Source organism: Pyrus communis, chromosome 9 (genome assembly GCF_041283825.1).
Source record: "Pyrus communis isolate YQ-2024b chromosome 9, ASM4128382v1, whole genome shotgun sequence".
In the NCBI taxonomy this organism is placed as follows: domain Eukaryota; kingdom Viridiplantae; phylum Streptophyta; class Magnoliopsida; order Rosales; family Rosaceae; genus Pyrus; species Pyrus communis.
Window position 1 is genome coordinate 28,388,235 of NC_142573.1, and position 18,020 is coordinate 28,406,254.

At 35.2% G+C, this 18,020-nt stretch overlaps 1 pseudogene; it reads left to right on the plus strand.

Moving 5' to 3' along the window:
• The first annotated feature begins 96 nt into the window (after positions 1–96).
• On the plus strand, positions 97–6,937 carry LOC148694540 (uncharacterized; annotated as a pseudogene).
• Positions 6,938–18,020: the final 11,083 nt, after the last annotated feature.

The following is an 18,020-nucleotide window of genomic DNA, read 5'->3' on the forward strand; positions in this document are numbered from 1 at the left end:
CGATCAATGTGGAACTCTATGAGCCTTATTTTGATGTTGACATGTGTCGTGCTGTGATTGGCCTCCTGGTTGGAGAGAAACTCTTCTGCTTCGACAATGGTGTCTCAGCATGAACCCCTCAATAGGTCCTTGAAGGTATGACGTTGACTGGTGCTTGGTAGTTTCGGGATTGGTCAAGTATGGTACAAACAAATAAACTAATATAACTTTTAAGGTATAGGCTAGACCCATGTTTAGGCTCGGCCCCCAAAAATAAAGTTGTTCTATTACATCCTAATTTTAGGCCAACTCTACTCGTGTTGGATCAGGCTAGCCTAACCTATTGTACTTAAGATTGAAGTTTACATCTATTTGAAGTAATTATTTGTTATGTTTATATTCATATATCTATGTGTACATTGTAATTGTATCATATGCGACACAACAAGGGAATTGTTATTCGCACTTCAAAATTCTCATTCTACACTCCAAACTTTCTATATTTAGAAAAGAAAATACACTTGTAAGGAGTGTAGAATGAGATTTTTAGAGTGTCAATAACACTTCCCCACAACAATTATACAAAATTATGGCCTCACCTCCCTTCTCCTTTAGAATTAAAAAAACAAGTCTTTATAGCCCAAAACTTTTAGGTCTATGACAGCACACAAGGCAAATACATGTCTTATTTCAATGAAATTAATGGGTTTTATTATATAATATAATACATAAGTAGAGATTTTAGGTACAATATGTTGGATTGGCCCGACCCAACATGAGCACAATGGGATTAAAGTTGGGACGACATATAACTTCATTTTTTTTAAATGTGACAAGTGACAATTCTTTCTCTCTCCCTCTTCCTAAAAAACTTTGAGTGAATGACATTGTCTATATTTTTATATTTCAAGGTGGCCGAGGCATTTCCTAATTTTGTTGTTGGTCCATTTATATTTTTGAAACCGGAAGGCTACCTTCTATATAAGGGCTTTCATCAAGTATGTTTACCTCCAGGCTCTAGCTTATTTTGTAAAATATTTTCAAAGTGAATGAATATTGTTGGAAATGTATGAAATAAGTGTATTCTTTTATCACATTGGTTTTGCTATGTGGTGCTTGGGTATCAGAAAGTTTAAGAGAGTGAACCGTGGATTCACAGTTTTAGGAAGTTAGGCCTCGAAACACTATGTTATATATGTTTTTGTAAAGCTATTCCAAAAAATTTTAAAAGCATTTTTTCATAGCTATTAGTCTTCTACCATAGTGTTTACTTAACGCCTCTATGCACTCGTGAAATGTTAGCTCCCTATATCATGTTATTGCATTTCAATTGCTATTGACGAGCTTTCCATTGCATCTATTCATTGCTAAATTCAATTTAATACATCGCTTCCTCACTGTTTGTTGTGATTGCAGACTTGACGATCCCCTCAAAGAGGTACAAATTTACATATTTAGGTACAACATTGCAGACTTGACGACAATCCCCTCAAAGAGGTACAAATTTACATATTAGGTACAACATGTTGAACTAGCCTGAGTTAATGTAATAATTAGTTGGTAATTAGTATTGTCAAGCACTCATTTTATCCAATTAAACTTGAAACCGTTGTTGTCAATGTGCAAGATTTTCCCATTGATTTAGCCACATTTAGTCCATTACATGACCGAGCAACTGTTATTGACATGGGAACCTTTTGAATTACAACACATCGAACTGGCCCGATCCAGCACTAGCATAGCAAGCTAAAGTTGGGACGATATATAGTTTTATCTTTCACTTTTACAATTTACTACTCAAGTTCTTTGATTAAGTATGTCAATTCATCTGTTCATGTTTTACATGTTCCGTTCAATTTATACTACCAACTCATCAATTGCGCAGATGATGCCTTGTTAAAAAAAAATAAAAAATAAAACTTGGTTTAGGAACCGAATACTCCCATCAGAGTAACCAATGGAGCTAGAATCTAGAATATGCAAATGAAGATAGATAGTATGTTATTACATATCAAATGCATTGCATTGTGATATGATATGATACCGGCGTAATCTCATGTTAAAATTGACTCTTCAACATTTGTGGTTTTCTGGTGTGCTATTTTAATTTTTTAACAATCAACATTAAGTAAGTAGAAAAAAGAAGAATGATGTAGAGGTTTTTCAGTTGGTTTCTTGTTCCATAAAAGTTTAATTAATATTGCATTGATGATCATACGTGTTAAAAACAGGTGTAGTGCCTCAGTGTCCGGACTTTTGGTTGGACTGCAACTTTAGTTAATAATTTATCTAAGATCAACCAAGGGAGACTGTCTATTATATCACAGATGTCCTCATGAGGGACAACTACCAATATGTTCTCCCATTTTTTGAAGGGAGATGGCAATGGCGGGGTTATACTCATTTTTGATCAAATTTTCTAGCCAAGTATTGTTTATAATGTCTTGACAAAGTATGTCTTTGTCCCTTGTTTTATGTAATTGAATATTTTGTGATAGGATGCTGATTTGTGTGAATTGCCTATTGATTAATCCACTTTGTCATTAGTGATACTAATACATGTCATTGTTTTCAAATGTCAGTTGTTAGTGTTAATTTGTTGAGTTAGAAATATCTTCTCCTTAGTAAAATTTGAATTTTTATGTGTATGTGGATAACTTTGGCTTAAAAGTCTGCTCCTTTCATCATCAGGAACATAGTGCTATCTAGTTTACACCAGGTTTGCGCTCTCTCTCTCTTCCCCCAAAAGGAGAACAATATATCTTCTGCAAAGTTATTTTGATAACAATCTTCTAAGCCAACATAATTACTTTGCAGAGAAATAAAGAACAAGCTAGAGAGAAAATGAAGAAAACTGAGAATATCAACTTTGTGTATTCGGTTAATTGTAAATGAAGGAAATATAGCCTTGAGAGGTAATCAGAAGCTTAGGTATTAAAAACAAAGGGTAAGTTACACAGAACTACCTCAACTATTGGTAATGAACAGTTTCATACCTTGTCTTTAAAAAGTTTCAATGTCATACCTTATTTACGAATTTGTTGCAATGTTCTACCTCCGTTACATTATCTGTCAATTCCTCTGTTATATGTTGACATGGCTTATATTGGGTCTCATCCTCTCTACATATGAACTTCCACGTTGGTTCCTAATACACGTGGATCGTCTAATAGCATGACACGTGTATATTAAAGACGTGCCTCGTGAACCGTGCAATTCGAGTTGAAGCCTAAAGCCCCAACCGTGCAATGTCATTCCATTTCATCGTTCCAGTTCCTAAATCAAAGAACCCTAACACTAATTTCATATCACTCACCCTAAATCGCCAGCCAAATCGCAATCATTAGTTCATTCAGCGAAATCCCTTTGTTTAGAGCTTGTTGTCGCCTACCTTCCTTTTGTTCGTTTTTGTTGAAAACCCTAAGTTCTTCTGGTTTTCGAAGGATTTGACAGTATTTCGAAGGAATCGAAATGGGGTGAACTGCGCGAGGATCCCGAACAAACGACGCCTACCTACTATAAGTACAAATTTCAATTCGTTTTGTGCTTCGTTAGTTCCCTTTTTTTATTCCCGTTATTCTGGGTTTGTTGATTCCAAAATCTTTGTTGGCAATCTGTGGGTTTCATTGATTGTTTATTGGAAATGCTTACTGATATGTTGTAGAATGGGGGTCCTGTGGGTGCTTTGTTTATTCTTGTTAAGAAAAAGGTTGTTTGGGTGCTGGTGGTCCAGGGGTTCGGTAGGTGCTTTGTATTTTATTGTCGGGGAAAAGGTATGGGTGTTGGTGGTCCTGGGGGTCATTTGGATAATTGTTTAACAAACAAAAGTTCAAATTTGGATGCTTTTGTTTTGTTTATTCTGCCAAGTGGAATAATGAAGGGTATTTTTGGTGTTTTGTTTGTTGGAGATGGTTAGGTTGTTTTCAAATTCAAATTTATTCAAAATGCTTACTAATTTGTTGGATAATGGGGTCCTCTTGTGGTTTAGGGTGGGTGTGGTCCTAAGGTTTGTTGAATATGTTAAATTGCAATTGCTTGCATTCGGGGTGGGTATGGTCCTAAGGTTTGTTGCCTGCACTAACGAGGGTCATTTTGGTGCTTTTTTTTGTTGGTGAAGAAGATGTAGTGCTTTATTTGGGTTTAGGGCTTAGGGCCTAAGGGTTAGGGCTTAGGGTTTAGGAGGGCTTAGGGCTTAAGGGTTTGGGCTTAGGAGGGCTTAGGGGTTGGGGCTTAAGGTTAGGGCTTTAGGGTTTAGGGTTTCGGGCTTAGGGCTTAGGGGTTAGGTGTTAGGGGTTAAGGCTTAGGGGTTTAGGCTTAGAAGGGCTTAGGGGTTGGGACTTAGGGTTTAGGGTTTAGGGCTTAGGGGTTAAGGGTTAGGGGTTAGGGCTTTAGGGTTTAGGGCTTAGGGCTCAAGGCTTAAGGTTTAGGGCTTGGGGGTTAAGGGTTAGGGGTTAGGGGTTAGGGGTCAGGGGTCAGGGGTCAGGGCTTAGGGCTTAAGGCTTTTCTCAGTGATGTGCTTTGGACTTTGCTTTGTTTACATTTCAGGTGGGCTATGTTTTTAGGGTTTTAACTTCTTTTTTTTTCCCTTTTTTGTTATGAATTTTAGGTTATCCAGAACTATTTTCAATTCGTTTGCATCATGGTGGGGAGCTCGGTCATGAATACTACCGTAGGGGGTAAGTTGATTATATTGATTATTGCGATAAGGACTTAATGTCACTCCCTGTGATAAATAATATGGTGAAAGCTCTAGGATATAGTGACATGTTCATGAACTACTGCTAGAAGATTCCCAACTTAGACATTAGTAATGGTTTGAAGCCCATTCAAAGTGATGTCGATGTATAAAAGATGTGCAACTTTGTTCCAAGGGCTCGACTAATAAACATGTACATTGAAGAATTGTCTACAAAATAAGCCCTTACCAAGGAACACCATTTTATGGAGTCTATGGAGTGCACCAGTCCAAGCACAATGGTTATTGAGGAATTAAGTGATGAGGAAGGGGATGTTATGGCAAGAACTTGTAAACCAAGAAAAAGAAAAGGGTTGCTAGCTATTGAATGACCCTCTGATAACAAGGGGGTGTCTGTTGAAGAAGATGTGACGGTTATGTGCTCGAATGATGGTTTTCACCAAGAAGAAGTGGCAGGTACAAGTGTGCTGAGATTGAAGATGTACAAGTTGTTGAACAAGTTGGTGAGCAAGTTGTACAAGTTGGTGAGATTGAAGATGTACAAGTTGTTGAACAAGTGTAGCTGCCTTAAAGCCTTAAAGCCTTCTTTGCATGTAAAACCTTTAAATGGCACCCATATAAACCTATCGAAGGACTAACTTGCTGAGATCGAAGATGTACAAGTTGCTGAGGAAGTAAGAAGGACTAACTTGTACAAGTTGCTTAGGGGCATGCAAAGAAGGCTTTAAGGCAGAATGTAGACCTTCGATAGGTTTATATGGGTGCCATTTAAAGGTTTTACATGGAGGGCAGTTGTTATGTGTTGTTAGCATTAATCCAAACGATGAGACGTGGGTTATTGCTTATGTAGTGGTGGAAATGGAAAATAAGGCAACTTGGATTTGGTTTTTACAACTGTTAGCTAATGATGTGGGTATAGAAAACCAAAATGAGTGGACATTTATCAGTGACAAGCAAAAGGGCTAATTCCAGCATTTCAAAAGGTTCTCCCCATATGCCACCACAGATTCTGTGTGAGGCATTTGTACACAAACTATAGGAATTTTTTCAGGGGGAAAACTTTGAAGGATGCTCTATGGGCAGTTTCCAAAACAAAAACGGTTCCACACTTCAAAAAGGCATTGGAGGAGGTTAAAAAGCTAGATGAGGAGGCCTACAAATGGCTAGTGAAGAAGCCTGCAACTCAATGGAGCAAGTCCCACTTAGATACCTATCCAAAGTGTGACATGTTGCTGAATAATTTGTGTAAATCATTCAATGCAGTCATACTAGTGCCAAGGCAAAAGCCTATTATAACTAAGCTACAAATGATTCACACTATATTGATGAGGAAAATTCAAATAAGGTGAGGTATAATGATGAAGCGAGTAGGAGATCTCTATCCTAAGATTAAGAAGTTGGAGGAAGCCAAACTCTTAAGTGGCAGGTGCATTGCACAATGGTCAGGAGGCCAAATTTCAAGTGAATGCTGGAGGTGGGGAACAATATGTGGTGGACTTGGTTGACAAGACGTGCTCTTGTAGGAAGTGTGACTTGACGGGAATACCTTGCAACCATGCAATATCTGCCATCCATTTCAAGAGAGAAAAACCTGAGGATTATGCAGATGCTTACTATTCAAAGGCACGGTACTTGGGAGTTTATTCTCACTTAATAATGCCAATTAATGGTATATCATTGTGGGAGGATACTGAAAACCCACCAATCTTGCCTCCATTATATACAAGGCAACCTGGAAGACCAAGGAAGAAGAGAAACAAAGAAGCTACTGAATTGGAGAAAGATGGTGAACAAACTCCCACCAACCCACCAAATAATCCTGAAGGTCCTCCTAAGCCACTAAAGCTAGGAAGGAAAGGGCAAGGTCATTTGAAGTGTACTATATGCAAGCAAGAAGGACATAATTCAAGGACCCATCATCGACATCTTCCTCCAAGGGACAAACAGGTAACATTTTGTACTTTCTTTAATCCTTTAATCCTTAATCCCTTAATACATGTGCTCGAATGATTTTATACTTTGTTATAGGCATCCACATTAGCACAAGGGAGAGCATCATCATCAGCCGAAGCTGCACCTAGAAAGAGGACAAGGAAATCTAAGGTAAAAACCTAATCATCTCCTTTGTTTACAACAGCAAATTTAGTTTAGAACTTTGCTTTGCATCTGACCTTTTGTAATGAACATTGAAATTAGGCATTACAAACAGAGGATGGTTCATCTACAAATCATGAAGCTCATGCACCGAGGCCCACCAAGTAGAGAAAGACAAGGCAAACCAAGACCTAAAGATGCTACAAATTGTAACAAATTACTGTTTTTTAGTTCATGTTTTATGTGCAATAGGAACTGAAATTATGGTACATGAGTTCTGGAATTAGACATCACAAACATTGAAATTCTTTTGGTTTTTTGAACTGATTTGGAACCCTGAAAATGCACTGTTTTGCTAGATGGATTTGACAATAGGTATTTTGAATCAGTGCACTGTGCATTTTGGGATATTTAAGGATGTCAAATGGTTATCTTTGTAAATGTTGGATGGATTAAATGTTTGAAGTGGACTTTGTGTTCATCTTTTGGTTATATCATGTGTTTATGTAGGATTTGTGTTCATCTCTAGCTTACATCATGTGTTGATGTGGGATCATGTGTTTATGTAGAATTTCCATTTGGTTTTTTAGGTTGTATTATCTTCCAAAATTGGACCCTTTAAAAATTTAATTTTTTAAAATGTTATTTTTTTGGCGGGAAAAAAATTTAGTTGGAAAAAATAATTCAAAAATGACATGGAAATTAATTTTGGCGGGAAATCTATGTGGCAAACCACATGGAAGTTCATATGTGGAGAGGATGGGACCCAGCATATAACGGAGGATTTGACAAATAATGTAACGGAGGTAGAACATTGCAAAAAATTCGTAAACAAGGTATGACATGGAAACTTTTTAAAGACGAGGTATGAAATTGTTAATGACCCAATAGTTGAGGTAGTTCTGTATAATTTACCCTAAAAAAAAATTAATCTAATCATACCAGAGCACACAATATATAACTAGAGGTATCAAATTGGGTTTAAATTCGGCCCACTCAGGCTCATGTTGTGCTTGAATCCGCTCACTTATTAAGCAAAACAGGCCAAGTCAACTCAATTAGATAAACCATTAAGCCTGCCATAGCACATTTATGTTTGGGTCGTGCATAGGCCGGATCACTAAATGGGCTAACTTCGGCTCACTAAACTTAAGTTCTCTTTTAGTATTAAAAAAAATATTTGAACTCTTTTAAAGTTAATTATCATAAATATTAAGGCACTAAATGCATATTAGCTCAAATATAAATGTTTGTACTTGGAAAGCCCATATATAAAGGAATTTATTTGGTCACGATCTAGAAGATATAGGTTTAGGATTTGGAGACATTCATTTTTTGGCACATATATTGACACATATTTTGTAGGACTCATTTCATAATGTATTTCATTAATCCAAATCGTCTAAAATCAATTCATCAATAATAGATCATCCTACAAACAATTACACAAATTTAAAATCATTAAGACATTAATTTGTAGTTAAAAATGGACTATCATTTAATCCAATGGTCATATAATTTCATATTTGGATGATTTACATGATACTTGAGAGAAAAACTAAAAGATGGACAGTATGAATCGTTGAAATCCATTACAAAGATAACCCTACAATATAGGTTTCAAAATGTCTGTCAAAATACAAGTGTCCCGCAATCTCGATCCAAATATGTATATTACCATGAACTCTCATCTTCCTTTTCGTCCCCTTCATGCAGACCTAGATTCTTCGCCCCGCCTACTTTTTCACTCACCTAGTTTCTCAAATCACTTCTCACATGAGTAGAACTTTTTTTGCATAATACTCGAATCCTCACTAGCAAATACTCACTTTTTTATTTTATTTGATAATATTTTAACACTTATTTTATTGTGTTAAAAAACAATAGACATGTTATTTAATGTTTCTTGGACTTAAAAAACAAAGAACACGTGACATTTTTCTATTGAACCAAATCAGAAAATCAGTACCCAAGTTTATCTTTTTTTTCTCTCTCTCTAAAATATACCAATGGAGAGTGACACGTGCGATGAATATGGTTGAATTTGGAAGTTATCAAAGGGTTACTTGCAAAAAGATAAATCTACGAGTGAATCAGTGAAGAGGAAAAATGGGAGTGCGTTTATGAACCCTATCACTAACACATTTATCAACTCCTATATCACTCACTTCATTTGAAGATTGAAGTTTTTAAATGATATATTAATTAGGTGTGTAAGTCACATTAGATCATCACCAGAGGAGATGTCAAATATGCAAAATAGGATTAAAAGACATTTAAGTGTTCTCTAATATGCCAAATAAGATTAAAAGACATTTAAGTGTTCTCCAATGAATATACCATATATGATGTGGTATGTGTGTCATTTGACTTCTTACTTTCTAGCTGCCTTTTTTTATAGCAAACAAAGGAGTCAAATATATTTAATTTAATTTTTAATGCATGTGTCCAATTAACAGCCAATAGAATAAAAACTAAAACTAATTTTGATTATTTTTTAATAGCTAATGTAACTCTAGGCCCAATAAAATAATAAAATAAATATTTGACACGTCCATTGGAAAATAAGAGAATTTAGCACTTGTATTTAATTTGCCACATTAGCCATCAAATAAAATTTTTACGTACTATATTTGGTATCTCCTTTGAAGATGCTCTTATACTTTAGGTTGTCCAAATAAGAAGAAACATTAAAATCTATCACTCTAAATTTTATATCTTAGTTTTCTTGAATTTCATCATCTAGGAGACCATAGTGTTATGCATACGCCCACAATGACTACACATTTGTTTGCCATTAATTGCACTAGTGGTATCTCAAGGATACTCCATATTATGATATTGTTTATCATTCCAGCTCTCTTCTGCTCACTTCAACTCACTGCCCAGGCAGATGCCGATTGTGTTAACGTTCTCGATAATCATCATTTCACCATAGGTTACTGTATTTTAATTCTTAGAGGTTACTTTATTTTTCTTGGCAGGAATTTTACATCTTAGAGTTCTAAAAAACAACGTGGTGTCCCTCTCTATAGTACTAAATTTGAATACTGTCAACTCGCTTACAGAGCAGCTGCTCTCTATCTGGGTTTGAACTTTGTCATAAAGAGTTAGTGTAAAGATACTTTTGATGCAAGATTGATAATGAGAACTACTTGCTGATAATCAGATACCATGGCCATTAAACTGAAGAACATTGTTTGTACATGCTTTGTATGCCGAACTCAATTAACAGTTCAAAATGAACACATTTACATCACATTCTAATTGAAGACTAGCTGGTAATTTCATCACAATCAATCATCACCCAGTTGTGCTACATAGATGAAAAATATATGTAATTTGATAATCAACAATACTTGATATACAGAGGTAGAAATGAGAGGCGTAAATGACAAAATTCAAAATATGCCAAGGCACCAATATTTGGACAATCTGGTCTATTTGGGTCAATAAAAAGTTACAATATTAATAACATATCAACAATATTATGTTAATTATAATAAGTTATTCATGTATTGTAGTACTTATATGCATTTAACATAAACAAAAATTACAAATATCTATTACTATAGTTCACTCACTTTCTCATTTTTTTATTTTATATTGTAGAATAAGTCAATACGATTTCAGATATTGCATTGTAGTTTATGTTACACAAAATCTAAAAGTTCAGACTCGGTGTTACAGTTTCTGATTTATTATAATCACATTAGGGAAATCTAATATTCAAACGGTATATGAAAATTCCAACATTAGATGTGACTAGTCAAACATACACTACAATACAATGTCTAAATTGACAGCAAAACCAGTAAGTTAAACTTGAAACCCTTTTTTCCATTAACTCATCGTTGCTAGGGTCCCAACAATCTCACATTCATTCCTCCAAAGTGGAGAAAGAGAGAGAAAGATAAAAGATTCAGGTTCTAACTATTTCTAATAGCCTAAAACCATTGTTCTAAGAAACCCCACCTAGCGCCGTCTAAGCCTTGCCTAAGCATTGGGCATCAGGCCACCGCCCCAATTAGTCCCTAGGTGTTTGAAAGTTAAGAAAGTGCGCTTAGACCCGCTTAGGAGTCCGCCTAACCCACCTAAACTCGCATAGGCACCTGCCTAGGTCGCGACTCTCACTTAGACAGAAAATCAATAACTTTCATTATGCATTTGATTTTTTTAATAAAATATAAGAGACTTGTTGAATACTTGGATAAACACTCCTTCTTTGCTTGTTCCCCATGTATTCAATATATTCTAATACTTCATAATCTGTATGTCATTTTAGTTTGCAATTTATGTATCATAATACAATTATGTATTTTTTTAAGTAATATAGACACTTATTTATACAATATAATAATTTTATTTAAATCCGCCTACCCCTCCTAGTGGACTAGACGCTAGGCTCCAACCTGCCACCCGACTAACGCCTAGATGGTTTATAACCTTGCCTAAAATCATATTGCATTCATTATTGACCTATGCCTAATTAATAAAAATATATAATTGATTAGGTCCAACACAAAAAATAAAATAAAAAAAAGGCATTGATATATGATTAAATAGTAAATTTTTTAATTGATTTGTGGCTAAATAAGAATTCATAATTTTCAACATTAAAGTAATGCTATTTTTTGTTAACTACATTGCAATATTTGGGAATTTAAGGGAAAATTAAGAAGAAAGGATGAACACGTAGATATTAGAGAGAGAGAGAGAAATAGGATTTGTATTAATTGAAAGAATAAAGATTACACACTTTGTTTTTATACTAGTAAGCCTAACAACTCTAACCAAATACTAACAAACTTGCTAACTATATTTCTAACTGTATTTCTAACTTGTACCCTTAATACTCCCCCTCAATCTCAACTAGGGAAACCCAGTTTGAGATTGGAAGAACATATCTGCAATTATTACTACAAAACCAGAAAACAAAACACAGAGTTGAACAATCTGCAATCTTGCAATCACTTGAAACTTCAAAAGCTGCTCTTGATGGAATCACTTCTTAGTTAGGCATCAAACCAATCAACAAAAATCAACAGATCCATCACTTATCTTCTTTCAATTATGTATTCTTCCACACTGAAACAAGTCATCAAAAGCATGCTCAGGAAAAGTCCAGAACATAGACCAACAGCTGTAGAGTTATTAAGGCATCCACACTACAACCATAAGTCCTTCAATCTCTACCATACATTTAATGTTGCAATGGATCATCTGTTTTTCTTCCTGTATGTCCACAAACCATAAAACAGAACACAATTGCAACAATGTGAGTATAAAATAGACTGCTGAGTCTTGCAATTTGAGACATCTGCTTGATCTTTATAGCTGCAATGATATGGAAAAGCTAGAACATGTCCTGCAACAACTTGGTAAAACACAATTCAAAACAAAAATTGAATTGGAGATTGGGCCCATTGTAGATGATAATCTGCCTTGTATCCCAACCAATGATGCAATATCAGAACTTATTTCAAAAGCAGAAGTTGAATCTGAGAGTCAGCCAGCTGTGGATGATACCTCAAGTTTCCCATCGAATGATGCAATATCAGAAGAACCCAAATCAAATTCAGAAGTAGAATATGAGCATCCACTTGTTGCAGATGATACTTTGTCAAATTTCAAAATCTTTTAAACAAACAGCGGAATGAACAACATATCTTCTCTGTAGTTTCTGGGAACACAAAACCTTAACAGGAGCTTCAATCAACGAATAACCTCTTATAAAGTTGTAACACACCCTCATACCGATTATAACAATTTCTTGCGAGTTTACCCTTCGTGGTATTTACCATTAACAATCTCATTCAAATGGGCTTCGGCCTTTAATATTTACAAAAATAGAAAATTAATAAATTATAGTGTGGCATCGGCCTTAACTATGGCACCACGGGATCTCCCTTTGTGAATTTTACCAAAAAACAACTTTGTTGAACAATGGCATCGACCTTCACAATTTCAACAACTGAAAATCAACATTTATGTAGGATTAACCTTCGTGGGATTTACCTACTCAAAACACGAGATTACCCTTCCTGTGATTTACTTTTAACAACTTCTTCTACCCTTCATGGGATTTACCTATTCACATCATGGAATTACCCTTCGTGGGATATACCGTTAACAACTTCTTCAAACTTCAACGTATAACCGAACTTACTTTAGATTCATGCTAACAACTGAGTTGGTTAGACTCGACATTATAGGTTGTGATAGGAAAACATATTGCACAAACTCCTCAATAAGCACTTCTCAGACATTACACTTCTCTTTTTTTTTTGGCACAAACCATAATCCGAGCAACCACAAAATTATACATGCCAGAATACAAGAATTCACACCCATTTCTCCAAATATATCAAGAGTTGTAGAAAGATCAAACCCAATAAATTTGCAGAATATTAGTGAAGTAGAGAAAGAATTGGACACCACCATACAAATCGCACAATCAAGCAATAACCAATATTCTTGAATCCGAAATATCACAAACATTGATTTGAAATGAAGAATCTTGAAAGAAAATATCACAAATAACTGGAAGAACCTAGAAAATGAATGACTCCATATCAATTGAATGACTCCACATATCAACAATTTTCATAGGCAAGAAACATATATGGCCTTGTGCCCAAATTTTAACCTCAAGAACTGATCAATTTTACTGAGAATCAAAAAAGAAATGACATGATTTCACGATTGTCTGCAGCTTCCAAACGCATAGCCATTGCTTCAAGAAAGAACATCTTAGGGGAAAGAAATGAGGCCTCTGAACCAGATTTTTCAAATACCTATGTTGAAAAAAAATCCCAAAGCCCCAAGAAACTAGCTAAGAAAAAAGAATCTCCAGCACCGACAACACCCAACTCCGATTTGAAACAAACTTTGCATCGATCTTCACATGAAAAATTCTGAGCTGGGTTTTTCGGCAAACACTTAAACTACACATAGGTCTAATCTTTCTTCCATAGCAAAGAACATAGTACAGATCAAGGAATTTAGTGACACATTTCTTCAAACAGTTAGAGAGCACAGAATCAGAACCTGAAGAGCTCTCAAAATTTGCAGTCCTGAACAAACAAACACCACCAAAGAATTCAGAAAGTGATTTGAGCAGACCACCAAGAAGAAAGAACCAAATCTCCAAGTCTCCGATCTCCTTGTGGCATTTAGTTTCGTTCATGCATTTTCACAAACACCTTGATGGCGGCAGAGGACGGCACGGTCACAATCTACAACAGCAGTGCAATCACCGATGGAAAAAAACAAGCATAACCCATATTCAATGAAGGTTGGTCTTGCCAAGATGCTTTGCGAATTCAGAGTTGTTTGAGATCCTGCAAGTCAGTAGCAGCTCCTCTTCATCACATCGAACGGATGGCAGCGGAGACTTCAGTTCTTGGAGGTGGTGAAGGCATCAGTGGTGAAATCTCCAAACCCAACAATCACAGAAATCAACCCAAGCTCGCGGAAGCACCGAAAATCTAATGGAAATTTGGAAAGAAACTAAGCTAGAAACAGATGAACAATAATGAGAAATGGAACCACCATAATCTATGGCGTGAGCTTGGTGGCTCTGATACCATGTTAACTACATTGCAATATTTGGGAATTGAAGGGAAAATTAAGAAGAAATGATGAACAGAAGGATGAACACAGAGATATTAGAGAGAGAAAGAGAGAGTTTAGAGAGAAAAATATGATTTGTATTAATTGAAAGAATGAAGATTATACACTTTGTTTTTATACTAAAAAATCTAACAACTCTAACCAAATGCTAACAAATGTACTAACTATATTTACCCTTAATAATTTTTCTACCAGTGTACGAAAGTGTGATGTGAGTCCAAATATACTCTGATTTCAACTCTGGTGTAATTAATAGGATGTGAATTTGAGATTTCAATCCCATAATTCATTTAAGATCTAAATTGTGGCCAATTGGATATGACATAATTCGGTTTGACTTAGTGCGTGCGCGTATGTAATACATATAAATATTTTCAGAAATATATTCCATAATTGTATATATGATTAATTTTTTTTTTTTTGAAAGATCAGTAATTTGAATATATTATAAGTTTAAAACATTAAAGAATCTTAATTAGTGTAAGTTTCTGTTGTAATACACGTGTTAACTTATAGCCCTCTGTTTTAACTTGTACATGGACCCCTAGTTTGGTTCTGCTGAACCCTAAATGCATGCATGCACGTGTTAATGACTCGTACACTTCAATTGCCTCTAGTAGAACCTGAAAAAAGAAATAAGTATTCCTACAAACTAATGCATACCAGCACGGCAGGAATGTGCTAATCCAATAAACCAAATTGCAACACACTGAAGGCAACATAAGAGGGAATAAAAAAACAATCAAATAATAAGATCGTGTTTTTATTTGTTTCGTATCTCTGTGGATTTTCTGAGTTTTTGTTGATGCAAACTAGTACGACTGTCTCTTTCAGCTTCTGGTAGCTAGCATCAAGCAAACAAGCAACCGCTATGGTAGAAAGGGAGGGGTGGCTGCAAGTAAGCTTTTAACCGGATAGGGAAAGGGAGTAAATGTTACTCATTGAAAAATAATTATAAGGCCTGTTTTCTTTTTGTAATTGGGCAAAAGAAACTCAAAAGCTGAATGAGGTGTTTTTGGAAATTGGGTCCCAACCCAAGGAGAGAATTTTCAATGTGATCTGTACAAGGGATGGTACATCACATGTCATTAAACAAATAATGGGATATGTGTGCTAAAAAGTTAATAACTTAAAAAATAAAATTTCCTACCATTTCTATTAAAACACATGATATACCACTTATGCTGCCGTCACAACTAAAAATTTCTTCAACCCAAGGGCCAAAGCAGTGGCCTTTCTGATCTCATCTCCAATCAAAAGGTATCAAAATAAAAAATAAAAAAATAAAAAATAAATAAACTAAGTAAAAGCGAAGAAGTCATAGATATTGGAAGGTTACCACTCGAATACAATTCTCCATCTGATCTCTATCTCTGCTGCTTATCTTCTGATTCTGATACATTCCCACCTTCATGATCAACAATATTGCAGACCTATATGAATAAGAAAAGGATGTATGCTTTCTCAATTTGGTAGCCAAAAAAAAAGAATCAAACACGTAATTAGCGAACTTAACAATTTTTTAGACTCAGCCTTCTTTGTTGGCAAAAATTTGTTTTATTTAGATTTTATGCATGAAAAACCACGTTATAAGTAAAACATGACGCTAAACTAACAAGAATATATAATCCATTTGCTTGTAAATCAAATGTATATTATATCTAATCCGATCCGACTTAGTATTATATAATAGCATTATAAAATTGAAACCCGAAATTCTTCTCTAGCTCGATTATGTTATTCTATAATAAGATAGAAAGTATGAATAATCCCCAAGTATATACCGTAAGGAGAGTAGTACTATTTCTTATATTGCAAATGTAGTATTAATTAAATTACCACAAAGTTAGATCAAAGGTCCTTATGCAAACTAAAGTTTCGCCCTTTCCCTTCTAATTCTGAAGGTGGAGAAATTTTTCAGTATGCTCGGTACACTGAAAAATCTTTTGTCACTCTGGAATTAAAGCTCTCTCCAATCCATTTAAGTCAAAGGATAATGTTAGGGAGAACAAATTTTATGCTATTCATATCATGTTTTTATACCACATTTATATACCACCTTAGGTGGCATCTGATGTGGACAACCACATCATTTGAAAAATTTGCAAAAAAATGAAGGAGAAAGACTCCTCGTATACTACAATCATCATTTAATAAACTAGTTTTTCTTAATTATTAGTTTATTAAATAATGAACTAAATTTAAAAATCTGATTAATTCAAATGATGTGGCTATCCACATTAAATGTCACCTAAGATGGTATAAAAATGTGATACAAAAACATGATATGAATATCATTACTCTAAACCAAATGATGTGATTGTTGATGATTGGGTTACTAGTAAGTATTGATTAACGTGTTTATTTCTTATTAGTGACACATTATTTTTTTTGTAAATTTAATTTAAAATTTTGGTACCCAAAACACAAAAGAGAAGGTAAAAAAGTTTTCCCGGGCTTTTTTTTTGTTTTCTTTTTCGGTAAGGGCTTTTCTTTTCTCTCTCTCTCTCTCTCTCACGCCAATTGTAATTAATAATTGAGTTCAGTTGCTTCTCTCTCTCCCTCTCCCGACTGTCACTCTCTAAGAATAATCCTAATTATAAAAAGAGTAATACTATGGAGATTAAATTTGTAAACTAAATTTTAGAAACTAAATGACATGTATGTTGATTGGTTTATTACTTAAGCGTTGATAAACGTACTTGTTCTTATTGGTGACACATCATTTAATTTGCAAATTTAATCTTATTAACATTAATCTTATAAAAAAAAAAGGGTAAAGTACAAAAAACTATATCAACTATTGCTGTCATGACACTTTCATACCTCATCTTACGAATTTGTGCCAATGTTATACCTTCCGTTAGCCTGCCGTTAATTTGTCAGTTAAATGCTGACGTGGCTTGATCCAGACCCCACTTTCTATTAAAAAATTAAAAAAAAATCATTTAATATTTTTAAATATTAAAATAATAAAAAAAAAAGTTGAAACAAAAAAAAAAAGAAAAAAATCAAAACCTTCCCATCCACCCCCCTCCCCCCTTCTCTCTCCCCATCTTCTTCTTCCCTACGTGATTCAACCAAAAAAAAAAAATTTGCCCCAACCCCCCGAAGAAGAAGAAGAACAAGAAGAAGAAGGAGAAGAAGAAGAAGAAGAAAAAAAAATAAAAAAATCCCAACCCAGTTCGTCCCTCCCCCCAAAAAAAACAAACCCAGTTTGTCCCCCCCCCCCCCCAAAAAGAAATCCAACCCCCTGCCGGAAGAAGAAGAAAAGAAAAAAAAAAAAAAAACCCAGATCCCGTTCGCCGATTCCGCGAGGGGTGGCTGTAAGGGTGGGTGCGGAGGGTGGATGCGAGGGGAAGACGAACTGAGATTTTTTTTTTTTTTTTTTCTGGGTTGCAGGTAGGGGCTCGGGTGGGGGGATGGGGGAGAAGAAAGAAGGACGCCGGGGGGGGGGGGGGGAGGGTGGGAAGGGATAAAGTTTTTTTTTTTTTTTTTTTTTTTTTCTTCTTTTGTTTTCTGGGTTGCAGGCTTGCAGCAGAAGGGGATGGGGGAGAAGAAAGAAGGACACTGGGGGTGGGGGGCGGGGAGGAAGGGTGGGAAGGGATAAAGTTGT